At 34.7% G+C, this 16,322-nt stretch overlaps 1 long non-coding RNA gene across 3 annotated transcripts; it reads left to right on the top strand.

The window, feature by feature from the left end:
• The first annotated feature begins 12,658 nt into the window (after positions 1 to 12,658).
• Positions 12,659 to 15,282, top strand: LOC141711932 (uncharacterized). 3 transcript variants are annotated; one of them, XR_012571485.1, is made up of 7 exons: positions 12,659 to 13,573; positions 13,644 to 13,674; positions 13,791 to 13,878; positions 14,025 to 14,143; positions 14,268 to 14,354; positions 14,506 to 14,636; positions 14,928 to 15,282. It is a non-coding gene; the product is annotated as an uncharacterized LOC141711932 (long non-coding RNA). The 3 variants fall into 3 exon arrangements; XR_012571486.1 differs by having other exon boundaries at positions 14,503 to 14,636; XR_012571484.1 differs by lacking the exon at positions 14,506 to 14,636 and having other exon boundaries at positions 12,664 to 13,573.
• The last annotated feature ends 1,040 nt before the right edge of the window (positions 15,283 to 16,322 follow it).

Genomic DNA, 16,322 nt, shown 5'->3' with positions numbered 1-16,322 from the left:
TCAAATAAATCAGCCAAGTCCAAATATACATCATCATCAGGCCCACTGTTGAAATCTGATGATGCTGTCCCCAGCTGGTTTCCAAAATCCCCGCTCGTACGTTTCACTGGTTGGGCTTCTTCTTCAGAGCTGAGTCTCTGATCATCGTTACCTGCAAATCCCTGACATTGTTGTCCTTCAACTCTGATCCCATCATCATATCGTGGCAAGCCTTTGTTTAGATTTAAACCCTGACCATCAGAATCAAAGCAACAAACAGAATTCATGGAGGCCAGCATATTCTTTTCATAACATCTCTGATTCTCATAACTTAATCCAGAACTAAAGTCTCTTCCACCTTCAACTGTATAGTTACTATTGACTATTTTTGAATCATGATTTGGGGGGACCTCCTTTCCGGATCCTCTAAATATATGCGAACTCTGAATCAACACGGCTTCTCCCCTGTCATCCTTAGTAGTACAGATAGAAGTAGCGTTTTTCGTGTTGGCTTCAGCTTTAGACTTAGTACCACTACCACGTGTTCCTGAACCAGCTTTGATAACCTTGGTCTTTTTTGATCCATCAAAAGTAATACGACAAACCACATAATTCTCAAAACCGGGTAAAAAGTACTCGTGCATCTTCCAGTAACCAACCTTATTCAAACAAACTCCATCACCTAAACCATTAATATCATTAATCTGAAAAACTAACATCCTCTTATGCCCAATAAGTTTTTTACCCTCCATGATCGGGCTACGACCTGTTTCATCATGCCACAAGCCGCAACCAGCTTTCCTAACATTATGTTCATTCCCTTGTACACCAGATGATTCCTTATTAGCTGCTATCTTTGTCAAACTAGCAAATATATAAACAACCTTTTCGAGCTCGTGCTTTCCCGTAATCCATTGAATTGATGAGTCATTGAAAATCTCCCATGGATTGGCTCTTGGACCGTAAATTTCCTTCTCCTTAATGCAATCAATAGGAAGTTTTTTACCAAAAACTTTGGCTTTCAGATAGCAATCCAACAACTGTTTGTCGGACGGATCGAATTTAAAGCCGGGTACAAACCAAATATTGACCATAATACCTGCTCACGGTAAACTAGGTTAACTTACGGCGTTTCAAGAGAAACTCGACTGCGAACACTGTTTGGTGCCTCTAAGAAGACGTTAACAAGAAATTACAGACCGTAGTTGCATTATATATAGGCATGCATAGACTCGTATCCAAATCTACCTAGGAAAGATTTTGGAAATATGTTTTAGGTTAGAAAAGTTACTCAAGGATAAGTATTTAGTTTTAGTTTGATTTAACTTTTATATTTAGGTATAAATTTATATCTATTTATTTTATTAACTACAAATTTGTTTGTTAAATAAGTTTAAAATTCTAAAAATCTTTAATTCATTGATTTCTACTTATTTAGCATACTTTTTGTAAAAATATTGAAAATAAATCATAATTTTGTTATAAAAATAACTACTATTTTAATATAATATATTCAAATTATGCAGTTAAGTAATCAGAAAATTATAAATTATTTTAAATCATTCCTTAACTTGGATCATTAATCATATTTTGTTGAAAATTTTTCTTTTTAAATTCTTCTTCTATTCATTTAGCTAAGGTACTATATAATTTATAGTTAAATACGTGAATTATGTGTTTTAATATTATGTATATTATAAAATTTTCGAATTAAAAATATTTATTAATACATGAATATTTTAATTGGAAATCAGTCACAGACTATACAATTTTTTTTAAACCGAAAGGGATATATTATTGATAATGAATCAAATTACAAGAAATTTTAGGCCCGTAATTTTGATAATTAGAAGAAAAATACGGAGACCTCTTCCTTCTTTTAACCACTAACATATTATATACTACTACTTTCTGCACAAGAAATATTTTAAGGACCTATTTATTTTAATTCAATAATCTTAATCATAAAAAGTCGAATCGTACACAAAATATGTGTATGTAACCATGTAACCTTAAATCATAATTTAATAACCGTCACATTCTATACAGTATAATTCAATCAATTTACGAATTATGATTCTGTCTTTTTCTCTATTCAGAATGAAAAAATGATAAAAGTATTGGATTTTTAATTAACAGTAACGAGAATAACCATATTCAGTATTGGTGATTAACTTTATCCAATTAGTTACCCTTTTAACAAATGTGTAATGTGCTATATTTATGTATACTTTCTCCTTTTCCTCTTACATCCCTTCTTAACAATAAATCTCACATATTTTCTTCTATGTACATACCATTAACATATATAATTTTATAATGGTGGTGTGTTAACGGTTTTCCAACGTAAAAATTGTAATGTGTAATCAATCAAGCGAAGAAGAAGGACACTTTTCAGAAAGAATATGAAAAAAGATGTATGTATATGTGGATACATTTTGTTAGGTACTTAATACAACTATAGAGAGGGGTGAATACAGTTTATGCAGATAAATCGAAATAATCACTCAACAGGATAAACAGTTTTCCATTGATTGATAAAAACTGCTTACAAACTAATCTCTCAAATGATGAACATATATCCTTGAGAGTTTTTAGGTTACACAAAAAATATATCAATACGTGACACATAAAGTGTTAACCTTATATGTGCTTATATACTGCACAACTACACAATCAAATAAGGATCATATTCTATTACAATAAAGAATCATAAAACATATCCTTAATTTGATTGCTACTAGAAGTAAAGTCCTTCACTGGCTTGTATTCTGCAAATCCTTTCCATCTTTGATATCTCCTGATCTTTAGCTGTAGTGACTAAATACTGATGTCATTTACTGATCAGCAAATACTGATGACATATGTCGATGACATCACCTTCTGCTAAACTCTGATATCAAATGCTGATAATAAACTCTGATACTTTTTAAGCCGATATCATCAATTTATTCTAACAATCTCCCCCAATTTGTGCATTATGAAATATGGACAAGTTCTAAATTGAAGATGTCAAAACTATCTAAATACAGAAATACAAACAAATAATCTATCTTACAATCAGTGCTTCCAAACTTTATCTTCAGTCTTAAACTTCAGTACAATCAGTAGCTTCATCAAAGAATTTCTTGAATAGTTGACTTTCAAGAACATTTACATACATTTACATTTGATGTTTGATATCCTTAAGCTCCTCTGTAGATTCATCATTCTGATACACAACAGCTCTGAGGTCATGTAGATTTGATTCTCCAAGTGCCAAATTATCCAGCTCTAGAAATATAATCTTCTTTCCATCATGATTAAAATAATGAACTTCTCTTCCTAGAGACTTAACCACTTTGGCTCCTCCAACAGGCATATCAACAATATGTCCATATTCATGACTATATTTTGGAATATAATTAGACTTGTATGCCATTCCTCTATGCTTCATGTATACTAAGTTCTTCAAAAATTCAGATCATCTAGCAGTAATAGAGTTGGTTACCTTGAGTAAAGTAGTGATTAATTTCAATTCCTGCCATGGTTCATTCTTCGGATGCTCTTGAGTGAACCTTAACCTTCTTCCAGATTCCAGAAAATAGATCAGCTTTTCACAAACTAGATCATTTATAATCTGAACTGATTTAATTTTTTTCAAATCTTCAAGCTTTGTATTATCACCAATCTCTGTCAGATTTCCAGGGTTCCTTAGAATCAAAGCATCGGAAATATAAGTCTAATCATTTGGAAGACCCAAGCTACTTCTTCTACCAGCTCTTCTAGACTGGGAGTTTCCACTATAGATCTTATTTATAGTCTCAGAAGAATCTCTTATTAGTGCAGATGTCTTGCTTCTCCATAGTAGCTTCTTCTTTTCTTCAAAGGTTAATTCTGGCATATCAGAGTTTAAGTCCTCTAAATCAGGATTTATGACTTCAGCTTGTATTTTAATTCAAATGTCAACAACTTGAGTAGTAACAGAGGTTGTGACTGGTTGAGCTTCAACATTTGTTTCTTCTATAATTTGAGCATTGTCAGAGATTGTTATCAACTTCAATTTCTCAGCCCAATCAGCCCCAGGAATCATCTTTCTTCTTTTGTAGAGTTGATTAGCTTCATCTTCTAGAGTCTTTTGATCATCAGCATGATCATGAGCTGCTACTACTGAATAGATTGAATCTATCAGTATTTGAGATTTGAAACCTTAGATGCTGATTTCTTCTTGGATTTAGTTTTAGGCTTCTGCTTTGACTTCTCACTAATCTTCTCCTTCCCCTTATAACTCCTATCAGCATTTAAAATTGCTTGAGACCTTAAAATCCCTTCAGGATCAGTTTGACTGACCTTCTTGATTACCACACCTTTTGTAGGTCTGCTACAAAGAATACTTTATAAGGTAAGACAACATCAGTATTTGCTGACTTCAAAGATTTGTATTCTTCCTCTAAAAGCCTAAGCTGTTCCATGTCAACTCCAGGATTTTCTCTTTCAAATATTCTTCTACTTGCCTTAGAATCAAATGTTTGAATCTTTGGATCCTTGTAGAATAGAGTTTTTCCCTTCTCTTCTACTTTTAGAGTGTGTAGATACCGACTTGCTTCAACACCAGCTTCTATCTCCGGAATGCCTTGGTCTTCATCAACATTTGTGATTTTTAGAGTTTGAGATTTAGCCACTGTCAGTTCTTGACTTTGCACTCTCTTTGAGACTTTTCTTCCAGATCTCCTCCTTTCTCCACTTGGTCTTAATTGACTAGTGGTTTTAGATGTACCACTAGAACTAATCAGATCTCCACCTTGTTTCCTTAAAACAAGCTCATTCTTTTTACCATTACCACCAGGACCATCCTTGTCATCAACATATTTTAACTGGAGCTGCTTGCATTTAGATTTCAACACTTTCTCCCCCTCTTTGGCTTCATAACCAAGTAGGAGGGAAACAATGAGCTCCATAGACTTCTGTACCTTGTCCAATTGACTGGACATTTTAGCTTGAGTAGTTTCCAACTTAACTTGGTTGGCTTCCATTTTGTCCTGTCTAGCAATGATGGGTTCTAATTGCTTCTGGATTTCCTTGGTTGTGGTCAGCTTGGTTTCACGAAAGAATTCCTTGAGTTAACCAAGTTGAGTATTAGACTAATACTGAGTATGTAGAACTAATTTGATCAATAATGTAGAAGCCTTGATATGTGTCAGAATATCAGAATTTACAATGCTCTGCTCTCTCCAGATGTTGAGAAGCATTAACAACAGAGATAGGATAAGAAACATCCTTCCAGTTAGAATTCCATTCTGCATCAGAAAACTTTCTACTTTTCTTAATATCAAGCTTAGCTAATCTCTTTTGTTTTTCATGTTTAGGCATGTCTTCAGGAAAGAAAAGCTCATCAAGATTCTCATCGGGATCTAAAGCTACATTAACATTTTCTCCATCATTATATTATACTTAGAGTGCCTGCTCCACCTCATCTGTTTATCAAATTCAAAGATTATACTTGGAGTGCCTACTTCACCTCCATCATTATATAGATCAGTCCTCCTTAAAGCAAGACTGGTCTTGCACAACAATCTCCCCCAATTTCTGAGAAGATTGTTTATCATAAATTCATGCTTATTAACAAGACTAACCCCAAGCTAAAATGGAAAATTAAACTAATACATAAATATTGACACAAATACAAAATTTATACATTCAGATGATTTCATGAGTTAAACAGGCACACATATCTTCTCTTTTTTAAATATACAAGAATTTTAAGTTCCTCTACTATTGGTGTCCCTCTTAGAGCTTCCACAAGTTTGAGTCTGTCAAGATTTTGATAGTCACTCAGCAAATCAATCCTAAACTTTGAAAATGTGCCATCTTTGACATTTAGAAATCTTCCATCTTTGGAGATTTTGCTCATCCCTTTTGCCTTAAGTTGTTCTGATCTTTTAATGTACACCTCAATTTTCTCATCATACTTTATCTTCCTCTTCTCATATTCAGCCTTGTTTCTTACTCTCCTTTCCTCCCTCACAATCAACCATTCAGCTAAAATAAATCTCCATGCCCTGGTTGCAGTGTTCTTGTCCTTTAGTAGACTTATCACTCTTTTGATTTTTGTGGGTGAAAATGTATCCATTAAGTTGCAGACAAGAAATGTGAAAGACCCATCCTCATATTAGATTCTTAATTCTCTTAGTGTTACTACCCAAACTCTGACTATTTTCTCAGCTAGTTGTTGAAAGTAGTCTTCATTTGAGTTGCACCAATTTAGAGGTAGAAAATCACTTTGCTTGAAATAGTTCCAGATGGCCCTCTCAGTAACTTGAACTTTCTTAGGTTTCTTCCTAATAGACTTGTAATGAACTTTGAGTGATGGCTTGACATAAGGTAGCTTTGTAATTTTCTTGAGAAATATTTGGCTTGAGGTGATTGGTATTTTTAGAAAGGAGTTAGCAATCTGTTTGTACACATATTTAGGCTTAGAGGTTTAAGGTGGTTTGACGTTTGAGTTTGTTGGCATAGAGGGTTGAGCTTGGTTAATTTGGATTTTTAGGGTTGTTGGTGTGGTCCTGAATTGTCTTCATTCTTATTTTTTCTTCTCTCCTCACCTCTCTTTTTCTCCTCCTTCTTCTTATCTTTACTTCCAGCTGCCTTAGAGGATTGACTTGGATTTGAGTCAGAAGGTTTTTGATCATCTTTCTTCTGCTCATCATCATCCAAGTTATCATTATTGATTTGAGTTTTAGGCAAGTTGGCTTCAGGATTTCTCAGATATCTCCCCAACAGCTTAATCATTTCTTCATCTTCAACAGTCTTATTTTGCTTTACTTTTAACTCAGTCTCCAAAATCATGATTAGCTTTTTGTTGGCCATGACACATTGCTTAGGGATCTGAAAGTGTTTGCAATATTTGGTGATAGGACAAATGTATGTCACTCCCTTGCTTGGCTGTAAATATGTTTCTGGAAAAGCAGCCACTTGAGTATTTTTCAATTCATTTAACAAGAGAGTGTCTTCAGGAATCACTCTTTTGACTTTGTTAATCAGAATGTCCAACTCAGATGCCCTTCTTGAAAGATAGTTAAGGGACACCTGCATACGCATGTCTACCCCTGAGTCATTTATGTTGATCACAATTATTTTCTCCTGAAAACTATCCTTTGTCACTAATATCACCCTTATAGAATTTATTATCCTGTCCAAGGCCTTTTTATAGGTGAAGAAATTATTATTGAGAGAAGCCCTGAGAGCCTTGAGCAATTCATCAAATTCCCTGCTCAGACTAGGTCCCCAGTTGCTCTAATAAGCCTCTCTATTTCAATATCAATTTCTTGAGATTTGCTCTTTTCAGTAGCTTGGATAGTTTGAGTAGATGATCTTAATAGCCTAGCCTCTATCTCCCCCTTAGTCTTGTTGGCAGGCATGAGAAGGGGAGTAGGAATTTTAGGCCTCACGGCTTCTGGAAGTGCAGGAAGTGATATGTTAAGCTTGCCCATGATAGCTCCCAAAGCCACAACATTTTGTATTTGTAAGTACTTGTGGGAGTCTACTAAGGTTTGAATATATGTCTATTGACTCTGCACCAATGAGGTGAGAGCATGCACTTGAGCTGTGAGTGATTCATTGGAAGACTGTAAGTTGGAGCTCTTCCAAAGAGATGGAAATTTTTGAGTTGGGCTTTGGAAACTTCATTGATTACATCATAACCTTCAACAGGAGTTAAGGCTTTAGCATTGCTTCCCAAAATGGTTAGATAATCCTCCCTGAATTTAGATAAAACAGCCTCCATCTCCAGATTTTAGTCCTTGTTCAGCCAAGCATCACAGTTGCCATCTTGTTCAGCTTCATTAATAATTTTTATCTTTTTATTCTTGGACATCTATTTGATATGAGAGCATTATGGCCTGGTAATCCTGGTTAGACATATCTAAAATTAGGAGTTGTTGAGAGATCTGTGCAAGTCCTGCTAGTTGATCAACCCTGAAATCTTCATGACTAGATTGAGGTGTATCTTCTTGTAGCCAGTTAGAGACTATATGAGTTGGTTGAGAAGTTGAGGGTTCAGGTGTTTGGATATGTGAGGAGCCAGGAACACCTGTGACAGGAGTCACAGTTGAACTCGCAGTTTGCACTTTGGTTATGACAAGGTGTTGTACCTCACCAGTTGTGGGAACCTCCATTTGAATTGGTAGGGATTTGAATGTGCTACTGCCATTTGCAACAACTTCAAACCCTTGTGTGTCTTGCACCACACTGTCACTTAAATGTGTTATTCTTGCCTCCTATATGACAGGATCATTGGCGATTGTACTCTCAGCTTCAATCGTCAGAGAAATTTCAGCCAGGGTTTTGAGAGGAGTTGTTCCTGAAATAAGAACCTCCAATTGAATTGGAGAGGATTTAGATCGCTCCTCCTCAGGAGTACAACCCTCAAACCTTACATCCTGTGAAGGCGTATTTGCATATGAAGGTGCATTTGTGATCTCCATAGGGTCTTTAGTAAAAACTGATGAATCCTCCATGGTTTTGATGGTGTCATCAAGGTCTACCCCAACTAGTAGCCTCTCACCATCTGAATGAGGTGTCCGGGTGGTGATCAAGATTTCTTGAACCAAGTCACTTGAATGGGGTTGTACTTGAGAATTAGATTCAAGCACATTATGAGAAGAAGAAATTTGTGAGATAAGTAGAGTTTGATCATGAGTGAGTGTTGGCAGCTCCCCCTGAGTGAATAAGGGAGCTTCAAAAGATGTGCTCTCATTGTGTGTGTCATCCTTATTTCCTCTTTCATACTCTAGAATTGGATCTAGTGCAGGTGCAGACTCATTACAAGATGCATTGAGGAGAATGCTATTTTCAATAGAAACATCCTTTTGAGAGGATGTCTCTAGAATATATTTTAACCCCATTTTTACAACTGCATCCTTTTGGGAGGATACATAGGTGTCTTGAGTGGTACACTCAGTTCGTTTAGCCTTCTTTGTTTTTCTGACCAAGGGTGACTCAGGTTGTATTAGAACCTCACCACTCTCATTCATTACAGTAAGGGTTATCTCCGTTCTCTTCTTTTTATTTACTTCACCCTTTTGAGATGATGAAGTGGTTGGTTTCCTAGCTGCTATTAGTTTTGAAGAAGTGGTCTCAGCTTGGGAAAGCCCTGTTGGTTTTCATGTATTTGAGCTTCTACAGGTTCAGGGACCATAGCTGTATACTAGATTGTGCATTTGATCTCATGTCAGACATAAGGTAAGGGTAAGTCTTAAACCTCTCCATCATGAATGGAGTGATTTTCAGACTCACATTTACCTTATTCTTTGTAGTAAGTGAACCAAATATAATTTTGGACACTTGCTTATAATTGCCTATTTTAGAGCTGTCTATACCATTCAACAAATATATGTCTGATACTTTATGATTCAAAGTAGACATAATAAATCTAGAAAATAAAATTTCCTTACCTCTAGCAGATTGGGGCATAGTTATCCTGCTGGGAAGTTCTTTCAGGATCAATAGACCAACATTCAAGTATCTGTTGTGGGCTATTGAGAACACCAGCTTCTGCACCACACTTGGGATGTTGTCATATCTTGTCTTCCTGCATGTGAAGGCCCTTACTGTAGAATCAAACACAAAGGACCATTCCTTGCTTAGGTTTGTTCTGTTCAAACTGACCAGGTTGATTCTTCCATCATAATTGATGAAATCTATGAACTCAGCTAACTCATCTTGTGTTGGCATCTCCACTAGATTTGCAGTTGGAAGACCCAAAGCTGAATTCACATCTTTATCATTGAACTCTATCTGTTGGCCTCTAATTGTGCAAGTTACCACCAAAGACACAGAGTTGTCATTCATAACAGTTCTCACCACAGTTGTTGTCCAAAATTCATGCAGAACATCCAAGTACATGACCGGGTTAGTAGTTAAAGCACCTGCAAGATAGGATTCAGACAAATATTTCAAAAACCCCTTGAAACTGCCAGGGGCTTGATTAGCATCAGTAAAAGCGAGATAGTTGATTCCTTTCTCTGGGATTGTAGCTCTAACAATATTAAGTGTGATTGTTGCTAAGTAAGAGTGAATGGGTAAGAAAAATTGGTTAGAAAGAACTTGAAATGAGAGAAATCGGTTTTGAATTGAAAAAATGAGGTCACTTAGAGTTCTTGAAGGTGTAAGTATATGTGTATCGAGATGTCTGAATATTTATAGGAAAAGCGGATGACTAATCGAGGACTCAAAAATAGACGTTTGGAGTAAACTTATCGAGAAGTCATTTTGAAAAAGGAATTACATATCGAGAAGTCATTTTAATACTTAGCCCATATCTGTCATAAAGTCTGTCATAAAGGATCAAGACGAGAGTGTCTAGGAGTTCCTTCCTAAAATGGACTGAATTATTTCTAAGTTTTATTTTAATAAATCCAAATGAATTTATCAAGAGCATTTTTACCAAAATTATTTATTGAATTTTAAATTATTTCAGTTCTGAATTATTTTTAAGTCTAAATGTACTTTGTAGGGAACTCTATGAATTAACACCTATAGAGAACTCTACAATGACTTATTGATAAGTTATAATAGAGCTTATCGAGAAGTCCCTCGAGAAGTCAGGAAATTGACTTGTCGAGAACTCACTCGAGAAGTCTTAAAATAACTTGTTGATAAGTCAATTAGACTTATCGAGAACTCAGTTCTCTATATGCTCTTGATTATTTTAATTTTGTCTTGTGTTTATTTTACATATTGAAGATATAAAGTAACATTTTGACAGTTTTCTTAGAATTGAAAAATTCCAAGCTAAATTTTTATTTTTGAAAAATAAATATGCAGAGATTTACGAAATATCTATAATTCATATTTTAGTTAATTTCTAATAAAATCAAATTAATTTTGATTTACTAGAAATTAATTTGCTGCAACACATTAGCTGAGTTCTTGCCTTAGGATGAAGAATTTAACATTCTAATTTCACCTACAACTCTAGTGAAAGTTGCTTCATCCAAAGGTTTAGTAAAAATGTCAGCTAATTATTTTTCAGTTGGAAAAAAATGAGCTCAATGGTACCATTTATAGCATGTTCTCTAATAAAATGGCACCTTACATTAATGTGCTTTGTCCTAGAATGATTAACTGGATTAGCCACAATAGATATAGCACTAGTATTGTCACACATAATTGGAATTTTGTGTAACACTAGGCCTTAATGTGGCGCCCTCCAAACCCGGGTCAGAAGTTTGGGGTACACAACACACACAATATATAAACATGTATAAGAAATATTATTTGCAATGACCCTGCTTTACATAAATACGGATCGCAACAGGTTAAAGTATGAAAATAAGCCACAACCTTAACTTTTATTACAACGTACCAAATCCCAACTAATTTAATTTACAACTGATATCAAAATTATTCTTACAATCTTACTATCTTTCTACTATATGAAGCTCCTTTCTAGCTCAATCCAACTCAAACTGGAACCTTAGCCCGCACTTTGGACTGGGAAACTCTACTATCATCCATATCATTTTCAACTGTAAAATGTATAAAAAGAATCGCAAGGGTGAGCTAACTAGCTCAGCAAGTCATAATAGTGATAACTGAGGTTAATCAATGTTCATATGTAATGATTCAGAAGAATCAAGTTTATTGTTAAGCAATCGTTAGAATTGGATATTCATTTTAAGTTTTAAAACCAAGGTTAAGCTGCTGATCAGTCACACACTAACCTCGAGCAAAGCACACATCACTGCTCTAATTACTGGATCCAAGGCACACATTGTCCTAATTTGACCATTGATTTGGTCTGACCACGAATCTGGTCCACATATATATAAAAAATATCCAATTCTAAAGCAGTTCAATATGATAAATAATATAATTCGATAAAACCAGATCATAATCAATGATGGTTAAACACTTGAATAAGAACGTAAGGAAACTCATGGATATCTCAAGGGGATATCAGGGTATGTATAAGAAACAGATTTTCAGTCTGTAAAAGGATCAAGTATGAGACAAATAATGATTTTTCAAGGTATAGTTCTTTGATGTTATAAATAATGGCTGGAGTATAAAAGTTTCTGTGTTTTCAAACAATTTTGTTCCAGCGTTTGGTGTTTGGTAGTTATACATTTGGGGAGTAGTATCATATTTGTGTGATGTGGTATCTGAGGATCAACAAAGGATGGTTTACAAAGAATAAGGCTAACGACTCAAGATAAAAAAAATCAGGGTTCAAGGGTAAATAGTTTAAAGCACTTGGAATATAAAACATGAGTTATTTTGAATAATAGCAACATGTTATGAAATAGTTCGAAAATATTTGCAATATATCTTGAAGAAAAGTTCGGGAGTACCTGCCTTACATTACTAGAAATAGTGCATACGACATCGGTACTTAGACATCGGCACGTAATGCACCCGATGTTAAAAATTCTTTTAACATCGGTTTCTCGTAAAGCGATGTTAAATCCAAGTATTGACATCGTTTATGTATACTAGCTATTGTCTGTGTCCAATTTTCAAAAAATGTCAAATAAACATTTTTCACTTTGACATCGGTTTTTTATACTAACCGTTGTTTATAACCAATTTTTAAAAAATACCAAATAACTCATCATTTTCCCCTGTTTTTCTACTCAAAATTTCCCCCCTTTTGCCAAAAAATTTATTTCCCCCTTAACACATTTTAATTCCCCCCTTTCCAAAAATATCTTCACTAGTTACTCATACATCAGGGCTCTCTCTCTCTCTCAAACTCGCGGCTCTCTCTCTTTGCTCTATCTCTCAGACCACGATTGCAATTCTCTCTCAAACCTCCGCTCTATCTCAAAAACCCTGATTCTCTCTCTCAAATATCGAGCTTCATCTCCTTCAGCTCTCCTCTCTCTCCCCCTCTCTCTCCCCCTCTCTGTCTTTCTCTGTCTCCTTTCTTACCGCTCCTTTCTTGTAAAACCCAATTTAAACCTAATACGAAATCACTGAATCGAGATTTGTCTCTCTCTTTCTCCACTCTACCTTTGTATTCTCTATTACTATCTCTTTCTCCTCTCTCTTCCGTCTCCCTATCTAGATCTTGGTGGAAGCTTCGATTTATGTAAAATCGATTGGTGAAGGTTAGATTCTGGTCACGATGAAAGCGATTGACGATGGTTTGAAGAAAGTGAAGGAGTTTTCCGTTACAAATCGGGCTAGAAATTGGTGGTCTTATTTAATTTAGTAGCTTAAAATTGAGCCGAGAAAGCAAATGTTTGATTTGATTATGTAAATTTTAACTTTGTTTCAAAATTTTACTTTTTGATTTTAATGAAGCTTTTGTTTATAGGTCTAAAGCTTTGGAGCTTTAAACCAACCCTCAATCAGTAACATATCTCTTTCTCTTTTGGCTTTATTTATATCCATTGTGTATTTATATAGATCTGTCGGTGTATATTTATATTTGTATGTTCAGTTTTGTTTATTCTATTATGTTCTGCTATTAAGTTTAGGTGTTAAAAAATAAAGAATGATACAAAGGCATGGATCTTCTTCATGTTCTTTTGGTTCTTTTAGATTTACAGTGGTATTGTGAAGTGGTGTATGAAGGTACAACATTGAGAAACCATCAGAAAAGAAAGAGGCAAGCCGATTTTAATTTTCATTGTTAGTTTTTTATTTTTAGAAGACACTGATGTATGTTTGAATGTTAGGTGGATTTGACACTGCTCATTCTGTGGCTAGGTAATCTTTTTTATTTATCAACTAGTTAACCATGGTTCCTTTTTATGTGATCTTATTTGCTTAGTTTTTGTTATTTTTGAGTTAACTAATAGTGGTTGTCCGTGTTAAATGTTTAGAGCTTATGATCGTGCTGCAATAAAATTCCGGGGTGTTGATGCAGACATCAATTTTAACCTTAGCGATTATGATGATGATATGAAACAGGTTAGTTGCACAATGCATATCAATATCTTTAAGTTTTTCATTGAGGTAATAGACTAATACCACTAGCACTTTATTTAGAGTTTAATTTTTGTTCCTTTTATCACTTAATGAGTAAGATATTGGACTCTTATTTCATCTATTTGCAGATGAAGAGTCTAGGCAAATAAGAATTTATACATATACTCTGACGCCAAAATACAGATTTCGCAAGAGGCTACAAATGTGGTAGATGGGAAGCTCGAATGGGCTAATTTCATGGCAAGAAGTGAGAAATTGTTATATATCTCACATTATTTAAACCACCTTGGCACTCCTGGACATTGATTACTACACCACCTATAAGCATTGTTTGATAATAATGTTTAGTAATCTTGAATCTATGCTTCCAGTAAGAAGAGGATATGATTGAGACCAAGATTTCTTCTACTGAGGTATATCTATCTTGGACTATTTGACAGTGAAGTTGAAGCTGCAAGGTAATCTTTCAGATTATAGAAATTTTTACACTCGTCCTCAACTGAGTATCATCAAAAACATCCTTGTTTTTCCTTATCTAGCAAACTCACTGCAATCTGAGTATTGATTAACATGGATGAACGACGATACATTCTCTGTTTTCTATAGCAGGCAGTAATTACAATCTTGATCTAAACTTGGGTATGTCAACCCCCTAATCTAAAATTGGTCCAAAAGAAACTGCAACTTCTAGGAAACTCCAATTTGTTTCTTGTGATAGGATGGAAGATAGGTGATTACAGGTAATACATAAATCTATAAAGATAACAATGTCACAGTTGTATGCTTCCTCATACCCCTCCACCAGGATGACCTTCCCTCTGCATAACTTTATGTATATTTATCCATTCCCTCTATTTTAATATCTAAGATGTTCCACTTTTATACACATTCTCATTTCCTTTTTATGTATATGCATTTTTAAAAAGAACTTTGGAAGTGCAAAAGTTCTAGTTAGTGTTGATAAATCCAGTTAGGATAAATTTATTTCTTCTTTGCTAAATATTTATTAATTTCCATGTCAAATTATGCAGGTAAAAGGAGACCCAAATATTTCTTACATTACTCTAAATACTATCGTGCACCAGAACTTATATTTGGTGCAACAGAGTACACTACAGCCATAGACATCTGGACATCTGCTCTGCTGGGTGTGTTTCAGACGAACTGCTGCTTGGTCAGGTTGATACAAGTTAATCAGTATATATTATGCCTTTCGTTGGAATGGGAGCCTAGTAATTATATACCCATCTGAACACTTCTTTTTGTAATTTTTGTAGCAACGAGAGAAATGATCCCAGTAGGAAAATAGATTGTTTATTGTAACCATATACATATTGTTTACAAGTTTGGATATTTTTGTATTAAATAAATGAAATATTAGTAATAGCTAAGATATAACATATTTTTTGGTCATGATTTGATTTTTGGGTTGGATTTTTTTTTGCATGGTTTCAATTTTGGGTTGTATAAATAAATATGCAAAAATATTATTTAAAAAGAGTGAATTTAATATCAATTAGTTATTGTGAACTGATGTTTATAGATCAGTTGATGGGAACCGATGTCTATATGAATATATAACATCAGTTACTACAACATAAATGATGTTTATAAGAGTCTATAACATCGGTTAGAGAAACATGCTGATGTTAAACAACAAGATTTAACATCACTTCCGAAAAAGAAACCCATGTCTTATCCAGCATTTCACATCGGTGTGCTAAACTCACCTATGTCTGATCTAACATTTCACATCGGTTATCTAAACTAACCGATGTCTGATCCAGCTATTCACATCGGTCACTTAAACTAACCGATGTCTGGTTTAGCATTTCATATCGGTTTGTTCGAAAGAATTTTAATAAATGGCTTTTAGAACTTGTAGGTTTCATGTTTTAATGGATAAATACCTCATAATATACTCATATTCACATAAAAATACTGTAATATAAGCTAAAATTTGTCGCAAAGACATCATAATTAATCTTAAAACCGATGTATAGCAGTGTAATAGACATCGGATGTTAACCGATGTAAAAGGCTGATGACATTTAAGATCACACGCGAAGACATCGGTTCAGATTATTTTTAACATCGATTCTGAACCGATGTCTGATGCCATATTTTTAGTAGTGTTACAGGGCTTTATAATTATTACTGATCAATTCTGAGCCGACTCTATCGCTCAGGCTTTAACGTCCAACCACTAGATCCCATTGGATTCGACTTCGACACTCAGGTTTTTCTGTTGAAATTCTACTGAGCTCGTCTCGTCGACTGACCACTAGGTTATCTTTAGTCCATTGTCCACTTTCGGTTTTCCGACTAGAACCTACTGGGTCGAAATACTCTATGTTAGATACCCAGTTATGCTTGACATATCCTCGCTAACCACCCACCCATACGATAGCATATTCCGACTCGTA

This window comes from Apium graveolens, chromosome 3, assembly GCF_009905375.1.
Source record: "Apium graveolens cultivar Ventura chromosome 3, ASM990537v1, whole genome shotgun sequence".
NCBI classification, from domain to species: Eukaryota; Viridiplantae; Streptophyta; class Magnoliopsida; order Apiales; family Apiaceae; genus Apium; species Apium graveolens.
The sequence above is the reverse complement of the archived record's forward strand: the minus strand, read 5'-3'. Positions and strand labels throughout refer to the sequence as shown.